This window comes from Acomys minous (assembly GCF_964271855.1).
Source record: "Acomys minous genome assembly, chromosome: 9".
Lineage (NCBI taxonomy): Eukaryota > Metazoa > Chordata > Mammalia > Rodentia > Muridae > Acomys > Acomys minous.
Genome location: NC_140490.1, coordinates 87,548,910 through 87,558,088, shown reverse-complemented (window position 1 = coordinate 87,558,088; position 9,179 = coordinate 87,548,910). Strand labels below are relative to the sequence as shown.

General features: G+C 47.5%; 1 pseudogene across 1 annotated transcript; it reads right to left on the bottom strand.

The window, feature by feature from the left end:
* Positions 1-5,658: 5,658 nt before the first annotated feature.
* Positions 5,659-6,125, bottom strand: LOC311605675 (peptidyl-prolyl cis-trans isomerase A-like; annotated as a pseudogene). Its single transcript has one exon. The product of its transcript is annotated as a peptidyl-prolyl cis-trans isomerase A-like (transcript).
* Positions 6,126-9,179: the final 3,054 nt, after the last annotated feature.

Here is a 9,179-nt window from a genome sequence, read left to right as displayed (position 1 = left end):
GGCTCCTCCCTGGGCAAGAGCCCTGAATCTTGTGGGGTTCAAGGCCATCTCTAGGCAGTGAGCACAGAGAAAGCATCTACCCTTTTCACTTACCACTTGTGGTTTCATTTCCTGATCCATGGATGTGGGACGCTGCAGCTCATCCATTTTCATTTTAATCAGAGTGAGCTGACCCAATAAATCTGTTGAATCCTTTTTTTGGGGGGGAGGGGGCCGGGCCACAGGTGGTCCAAGGGACCAAAGTAAAACCCAGGGTGGGCCTAAGAGGATCAAACCCCAAGTTTCAGGCTGGGAGATCACTTAGTTATCGTCAAGTGCTTGCAGTGCGAGCGTGAGGACTTGAGTTCAATTCCCAGCACCTGTGTTTGTTTGTTTACTGTAAAGCTAGGAGTGATGGTTCCTGTTTGAATTCCCAGTACTGGGAAGGTAGAGACAGACAGATCCCTGGGGGCTGACCAGCCACTCCCTCACCTACTCAGTGAGCTCCAGGCCCGAGAGGGTGTCTACAAAAATGAAAGGTGGGTAGCTCCTGAAAGCTCCACGTGCATTTGCACACAAATACACACACGTGTCTGCCCTGACCTCCACACACTCTAAGCTTTCTCAGATAGGCAAAGCTATGCTTGAGCTAGGCACGAGAGGCATTAGAGGCAGGCTCACTGCACTGACCTTTCCACTGTCTTCCTCTTTATCAATAATGCAAAACAGCAGATCATGGCACAGAGCAGGTACGGTGCTTAAAACTCCCAGAGATCAGGATATATCCCCAACTGTGAGTTCAGAGACTAAGTACAAAGAAGGAGGCCCAAGCAGCAGGCAGCAGGCAGCAGGCAGCGTCTTGCCTTGAGCTCTTGGTCCCCAGCCTGACCCTGGTGGTAAGTAAGAAATAATTACTGAAAAGCAAAAAGAAATTATCAGTCTGTTGCACGGTACGCAGCATGGAACTGTATCAGTTTTTAGCACCTAACACAGAGAATTTCCAGCTTTCATATCACAGAGGTTGGAAGGGAAGAGTCTCCAGGTTGATGAGACTTTTATCACGCCTCACACTAAGAGGAGAGTTAACAAGGACAGGGCAAGAACAAGGCTTTGCCATAATAGCCAGCATTTATTGATAAATAGACATTCTTTCTGCAAGGATCCAACACACAGTTCGCTAGAATCTTCTGGTCCCAATTTCAAGTACATTCTGATTGGCTTAGCCCAAGGTAAATAGCCATGTGTGTCCTGGTCATTTTTAGGTGGTGCGATGCTAACCTCATCCATCACAGGTGCCATCCCATGTCTTTGGTTGACGTGGCAGGTCAGGCAGAACCAAGTAGTGTGTTTTATAATTGTCTTACAAGTTAAGATGACCAGGACAGTGATCTCCGCTTTCAGAATGGCACTATTCCAAATGTGAGAGCCTCCCTTAAAGTCTCCATTTTCCTTCTTTTAATAAAGTGTCTGTCTGTCTGTCTGTCTGTCTGTCTGTCTGTCTCTCTCTCTGTCTCTCTCTCTCTTTCTCTCTCTCTCTCTCTCTCTCTCTCTGTGTGTGTGTATGTGTGTGTGTTGGGGTGGTAGTGACACATGTCATAGCATGCATGTGGAGGTCAGAGGGCAACTTGTGCGGAGTGGTTCTCTCTTTCCATCATGGAGGTTCTACGGATAAGAATACTCCTGAACACTCTACTGGGTTCTCTTGGCAACCCAATTCCCCACTTTCTAGCTTCAGGACATCAACCGCTAGACGTACACAAGGCCAAGGGTCCATATCTGAGTTGTTGAATTTGCACCATGGCTATAATATTTCTCCACACCCATCACTGGACTCACCATTGGTTAGGTTCATCAAGATGGTGGCCAGGCTACGTGAATCACCCGGTGGTCACACAATCGCCAACGTATCAAGAAATTGCGAATCCTGTCTTTTGCTCTTATAGCCTCTTGCCCTGGGTTGTCTTTACATAATCCAGCTTCTGAAATCCTCTTTGGGATTCCGCCTCCCCCATCGCCCCCCCTCCATTTTTTTTCCCTTTTGATACAGGGTTTCTCTGTGTTGCCTGGCTGTCTCGGAACTCACTCTGTAGACCAGGCTGGCCTTGAACTCAGATATCTACCTTCTACTGCCTCCTGAGTGCTGGGATAAAAGGCATGTGTCACCTCTCGGGGCTGCTATTCAGGATCTTTAGGGCACAATTCAACTACCAACTCCCCTTGTACCCAGCCTCCCATGATCCCAGGAAGCTTAAAACCACCAGATTTAGCAAACAAAATATGGGACTCTTACTTGAATTTCAGATGCCAAAAGAGAAACTTAAACAAATGCAGTGCCGAAAGGCACAATATGTATTCACGCTAAAATATTTATTGTTTACCTGAAAATAAAATTAAGCCAGAGCTTGTTCTGTATTTTTTTTTTATGATTCATTTCTATTTTTAATTATGTGAGTGAGTGTGCACCTATGTGTAGTTATGTGGATGTAGTGCTGAAAGTGGGACTTTCTTACAAATTACAGTAAATACGAGGAAGGACAAAAGAAAATCAGGAGGAGAAACGGGGTGTGGGGAGAGGGTCGCAGGGAGGGGGCCCATGGCAGCCAGGGCACTAACCACTTGTAAGAAACAGAGGAAAGAGAGAAGGATGGTGCTTTCGGACACGAGGATGCTGTGATAAAACACCATGGCCAAAATCAACTTGGGGAGGAAAAGGATTATTTCTCATCAAAAAACAGTGAGGGCAGCCCAGGGATGGTACCACTCACAAGGGGCTGGGCCCTGCCCCCATCAATCACTAATTAAGAAAATGCTCTACCAGATTGCCTACAGCCTGATCGCTTGGAGGCAGTTTCTTCGTTGAGGCTCTCTCCTCTCGGATGACTTTGGCTTGTGTCAAGTTGTCATAAAGTTATCTTGCACAATTGACCCCTTGTCAGCTTGACACACAAACACATCACTGTGAAGCCACAACCCTACTTTTCCTTGTTCATCCCCAAGGTGATACATTAATATCAATATTGCAATATTTTATAGACTTAAAAAGTCTCATAGTCTTTATAAATTCAAATATTTATTTTTTAAAAAAATCAATCTTTTAAAAATTCGAAGTCTCTTTTAAAACCTAAAATACCTATTAAAAATATTCTTTTAACTGTGGGCTCCTGTAAAATCCAAATAAATTAAATACATCCTTACTTCAAGAGGGAAGAACCAAGGCATAGTCACAACCAGATCAAAGCAAAATCAAACTCCCAGTGTTGTAAACAACACAATGCCCCATGTCTGGGGTCCACTCATGATCTTCTGGGCTCCTCCAAAGGCTTGGACCACTTAACCAGCTCTGTCCTCTGTAGCACACACACACCTTGTCTTCTGGGCTCACACTGGATCCACTCCACTGCTGCCGCTGCTATCCTAGGTGGCTGTCCCATGGCACTGGCATCCCCCAAACTGCTGATGTCTTCTGGTCTCCATGACCCCTTCATGCCTTCAAAACTAGTACCACCTGGATGATTCTTACACGACCATGCTCAGCTGGCAGCCTAGGCTGCCTCTGGAACACAGCTCCTAGGTGCTGACTCTCGAGAAACACTTCCCTGAAGATTTTCACCTCAAGGAGACACTGACCTTTTCTTAAGCAGTGCTAATTTCTCAGCCCCAGCTGACCAGCATCTGTTATCCCAGTAACACAAAGGTTTCATTTCAATGGCTCTGGTCTCTTGGTAGTCATGGCCGACTCTTCAGGCCCAGCTGAGAAGAACAACAGAGCCTTAATTCAAAACAGAAAACAGCCCTGATAGAGACGTCAAACTTCCCTTTGGAACTTCACAGGGCCTGGCATTTTATGTGGGTTATCACATTTATGACCTACACCAGAACCAAGGCAGATACTATTATTATCCCATTTTAAATGAAAAAATATATATATATATATATATGGCTCAGTGTGTTCAAGTTACTTGTGTGAAGGAGGGGCAAGTGAATCTAATTTTCCTCGCTTCAAGGCCATCTACCTCCCACCTTACAACATCCACACCAAGGGCAGAGGTGGACAAGAGCAGAGCGTTCTCCTAGGGAAAATCAGAGAGGTCTTCTTGGAGGAGGGGACTCTTGAACTGTGTCATGGAGGATGCGCAGGAGTCCGCGAGGACAAGGGTGCAGGAAGGGCATTGCCAGGCAGGTGCACAGAATGTTGAGGCAATGGGTGGGGAAACCATTTGGCCTCCTTTGGAGATCCCACGTATTCTGGTCCCACTACGAGTGAGGGGCCAGCGGGAACAGGCTCTGAAGGATGAGGAGTCTGTTGGCTCAGGCTCTCTTACACCTGGTGGCGTCTTCTCAGAATCAATCATGGCCATGTGGTGATGCCAGCAGGCAAGGGTGAGCCAGCAGGGGCCTCGCAGGGTCTGCCGCCTCCAGCCCATCTAGGGCTCTTTTCCAGAGAGAGGAGAGTTGAATCTTTTCCAGAATGTTCCCTAGTGAACTTTGAAGGCAGCCTGTCTGGGTGCCAGAGAAAGCAGCTGGGTTGGACTGTGAGAGGAAAAGTTCTGGCAAGAAAAGACAGAAGTCCTTTATTACCCTGAGTGCATGATGGTCAAGGCTGCAGGCTTTGTCAGTTGCTGGACTGGAAGCGGCTTCTCCAGCTACCTGCTGGGTGACCTCAAGGATGCTCATACATGCTCTGCCCCAGCTTAGTTACTTTCCTATTGCTGTGACAAAACACCATGACCAAGGCAACTTATAGCAGAAAGTATTTAGTTTATGGCTCATGGTTCAAGAGGTCCATAGAGTCCATGGCCATCATGGTAGGGAGAGTGGCCTCGGGCAGGAAGGCGTGGTGCTGGAGAAGGAGCTGAGAGCTCACATCTGATGCACGAGCAGGGGGCAGAGCAAAGCTAGCTGGGAATGGCATGGACTTTGGGAACCTTAAAGCCTAACCCCAGAGACACACCTCCCCTAACAAGGCCACACCTCCTCATCCTTCCCAAAGAGTTCCACCAACTGGGGGACCAAGCACTCAGATATGCGAGGCCTCTTTTCATTCAAACCACCACATGCCCCTTAAGTATGTCACACACATTTCAGCACCGTCGTCAGGCATTATTTCTCAGGCTCCTTGTGAAGATTTAAATAAAGCCATGGCAGAGGCGCAGCTAACACTGCGTGGATGGTGGACTTCAGAGACAGTCACGGCTAATTCATCCAGCATCTGTCTATTCATGCTCAGTGCTGGCTCATCAACCATGAAGAGGAAATGTCACGTAACGCCTTCCTGCCGCGTATAGTCTAGAGGGCGAAGCAGAAATAATACACACAAACTTAATGAGTCTTATGCAGGTAAGACTGTGTGAGTGTGCACATGCATGCCTGTGTGGGCTTTTAGATAAGAGACACAGTGAGCCCTCATTGAAGGGCTGACATTCGAGCAGAGATAAGAATACAAGGAGCTCATTTCGTGAAAATACAGGACAGAATGGTTCAACAACACGTCTTTGAGAACTTCGTACATGCATATAATGAAATACAATCATATCCACCACCTATTTCTCACCTCTGGTTACTCCCAGACTGATGCAACCCCCCTTCCCATCCTTAGGACCCTTTTGTTTTTCGCCTTTTTTCCTATTTACTTTTTATTCATAATCATACTTAGCTCTGCAATCCAGCTAACCTTGGAAGGCAATGAGGAAAAGATGGAACCCAAAGAACTTCAGTGAGAGCAGAGATTACAGGGTACTGTGAGCAGGTGGGGTGGGGGTGCGCTCCTGAGCTACAGAAGGAATGGTCTGATGGATAAGATGCCTGCAAGTCAAAAGAATTAGAGTTGTCCACAGTCAGAAATGGTGATCTTCTTGCTGGTCTCGCCATCCCTGGACCCAAAGCGCTCCATGGCTCCCATGATGCTCATGCCTTCTTCCAGCCGTCCAGCCACTCAGTCTTGCCAGAGCAGATAAAAAACTGGGAACCGTTTGTGTTTGGTCCAGCATTTGCCATGGACAAGATGCCAGGACCTGTGTGCTTCAGGATGAAGTTCTCATCCTCAAATTCCTCCCCACTGATGGACCTGCCGCCAGTGCTGTTATGGCGTGTGAAGTCACCATCCTGGCACATAAATCCTGGAATAATTCTGTGAAAGGAGGAAACCTTATATCCAAATTCTCTCCAATGCCCAGAGCAAGAAAGTTTTCTGCTGTCTTTGGAACTTTGTCAGCAAACAGCTCGAAGGAGACGTAGCCCGAGGGCTCGCCAACAACCTCAGTGCTGAAGAACACGGTAGGGTTGACCGTGGCTGCAGCAAGTGACGACAGGGGGCAGTGGCATCTGCAAAGCCTGTTTTTCACTTTTTAATAATTTTACTAAAATTAGTGTTTCCTGTGTGCGCGTGGGTGTGAGGTCATCTATGGGAGCATGGCAAACCTGCCAGTGACCACACCCTCAAAGATGAATGATCTACCACCACCACCTGCCCCCCCCCCCCAGCAGCTAGCAACGACGAGGAGAAGCACCTCAGTCAGGGGCGGAGCCTCGAGAGCCTGTCCCCATCCCTTCTATGATGGAATTTTAACTTGCTTGATTCCGTGTTGGTCCTCCCATTTTTACAGCTGGGAAAATGAAGACAGCACAGCAGGGAACTTTCCCAGCATCACACAGCCAATGTGGAACTGAAGGCAGGACATGGGCCCAAGAGATGGTTGCAGAGTTCCACGCCACCCCCCCTCCACCCGCATGGTGAGGTGCTTTACTCTCGGTAGAGAGATGGGAGGTGTGCCTGCATGAGTGACAATTGGAGCAAGAGCAGAAGGGCCGTAGTTGTGGATTCCAGCGTAACACGTTGGACATAGCAAACGGAGAATTCAAGACAAACTAGCAAGTTGCTAATTGCCTGCTCCGAGTACCTCAGAAACATGCTAGAGAAGTGATATTGGGAATGTTGAAGAGAGCAGGACATTGTGTGTGTGTGTGTGTGTGTGTGTGTGTGTGTGTGTATGTGTGTGCACCTTCACTTGCGTGTGTATGTGTGTGTGTAGGTCAGAAGACCATCTTGCCTGGTCCTCAGGCACCGTCCCTTTCTTTTAAAAAAATTTTATGTGCTTGTATATGAGGTACGCAAGTGTGTGCACGTGTGTGTATATGTGTGCACCTGTGGGTCTGCATGTGGAGTCTAGCGGTCAATGTCAGGTACCTTCTTTTATCACTCTTCACTTTATTTTTTGAGACAGAACCTCTCACTGAAATAAAGCTCATCATTTGGACCAGGCTAACTGGCCAGCAACCCTGAGGACTTGCTTGTCGCTCTGCCTTTCATCTCTAGTTCTTGGCTTCTATAACTGGCTTTTATGTGGGCCCCGAGGATCCAAACCCAGTTCTTCCCACTTGTACAGCAAGTGCTTTACCCACTAACCCATCTCCTCAGAAGCCTCACCACCCCCCATTTTATTTTATTCAGACAGAGCCTAGAGCTTACTCAGCAGGCTAGGCTAGCCATCCAGCGAGTGACAGGGATCCTCCAGTCTCTACCTCTCTGGCATTGGAGTTACAAGCATGCGCCACCATGCTCTGCATTTTTTTAAAACATGGGTCTCATGGATTCTGGAGATCAGACTTACGCTTGCACAGCGAGCGTGTCACCAACTGAGCCTGTCTCTCCCAGTGCATGAGCACTTTAAGGATTATGACTGTGGTGGCTCAAATAAAATATGTCCCCCATATGCTCATGTATGTTCCCAGTTGGTGACACTGGGGCGGTGGTGGTTACAAAGGAGGTGAGACTTTGCTGGGGGAGGCGCATCACTGGAGGCGGGCTTTGGGGGTTTCTAGACTTCCCGAGCTGCCCAATCCTCACCCTGCTCCCTGTGTACTTCTGAGGTGTGCTTGCCGGGCTTCTTGCTTTCTGCTCCCACCACCGTGCCTGATGGATGCCGTCTCTCTGAAATCAACACTTTCCTACTTACGTTGCTTCCCATCACGGTGTTTTATGATATAAATAGAAAACTAACCTACAGTGATCAAAAGTAAGGGCCCCAGAACGAGACTAGATGGCTCAACTCTACGATCAACAGTCTGGTTTGGGACAAAGCACACAACCCTGTAGTGAATGTACACTTGTTTTTGTTTTGATCCCAAGTGTGGGATGGGGAACAGACTCGTGAGAGATCAGGTGATGTTTATCCACTAGAAGATGAACCATCTTAGTACAGGCTCTGAGAGGAGATTATATATGAACCCAAAACAGGAGGTGGGGGCTTTTTGAGTCTTGGTATTGTTTGGCTGTTCATCGCTCCACTCCCAGACGCTCCAAGAGAGGACTGCTCCAGATGGCTTTGAGGCTCCCAGCTTCAGCTGCCGTTCCAGGTTCCTGCAGCAACTTTGGTGGAATTGCTGGTCTGCTGAAATCCTACCAGCTACTCCAGGGGAATCGCTCCCAGGAGCTGAGTTTTTAAAAGGTCTATTTCTTCTGTTCCCACAAACTTCCTTTCCCTCTTATCTATGGTAGGTGGGTTGGAAGGGAGGTATAAGCATTAAAGAAACCCAAATAAAGTAGGTTTGGAACAGGTCAAAGACTACAGGTGGTGCCCATCATGCTTTGGGCATAATGGGTAACTTCTAATAACTGTGGAGGAATAGAAATGCTGTTTCAGGGTGTCAGCAAAATCGCAGCTGCTGTTACAAGGTTCTTTCCTGCTTTATACCCAGAGGTATTTTTTTGTTTTTGTTTTTTCTTTGTCTTTTTACTTTATTACATTGTTTAAAAAGATTGGAAGAAAGACCGATAAGATACAAAACCCAGAAGGGTCAGTAAATTCTATCGTTCTGGAAAGGATTGCAGAGTCAGCTGTACGACTAGAGAATTTGTGGGTCGAGGTCGAAGCATTTGGAAAGCAAAAAGTACCATTGGTAAAGGGAAAACACCTTGGTAACCGAGAGCCAGTGTTTCCCACAACTGCTGCCCCGTCATGCTGCACAAACCAGGTGTCCAGAGCACCAGCATGCAGAAGGGGCTGGAGAAAAACGGGAAGCCAGAGAGGTTGTAAAGGTTCTAGAGAAACAGGAAAGCAGACAGGCCAAAAGGACTTTGGAGACAAGTGCTCTGCTAGACAGACACCACCAGCTTTTCCAGTCTTTTTGCGACATATCCCTGCTAATGATGGTGGTGAGGCTTATGATGAGATGGCACGGCGTCTAGTAGATATGCTAGATTT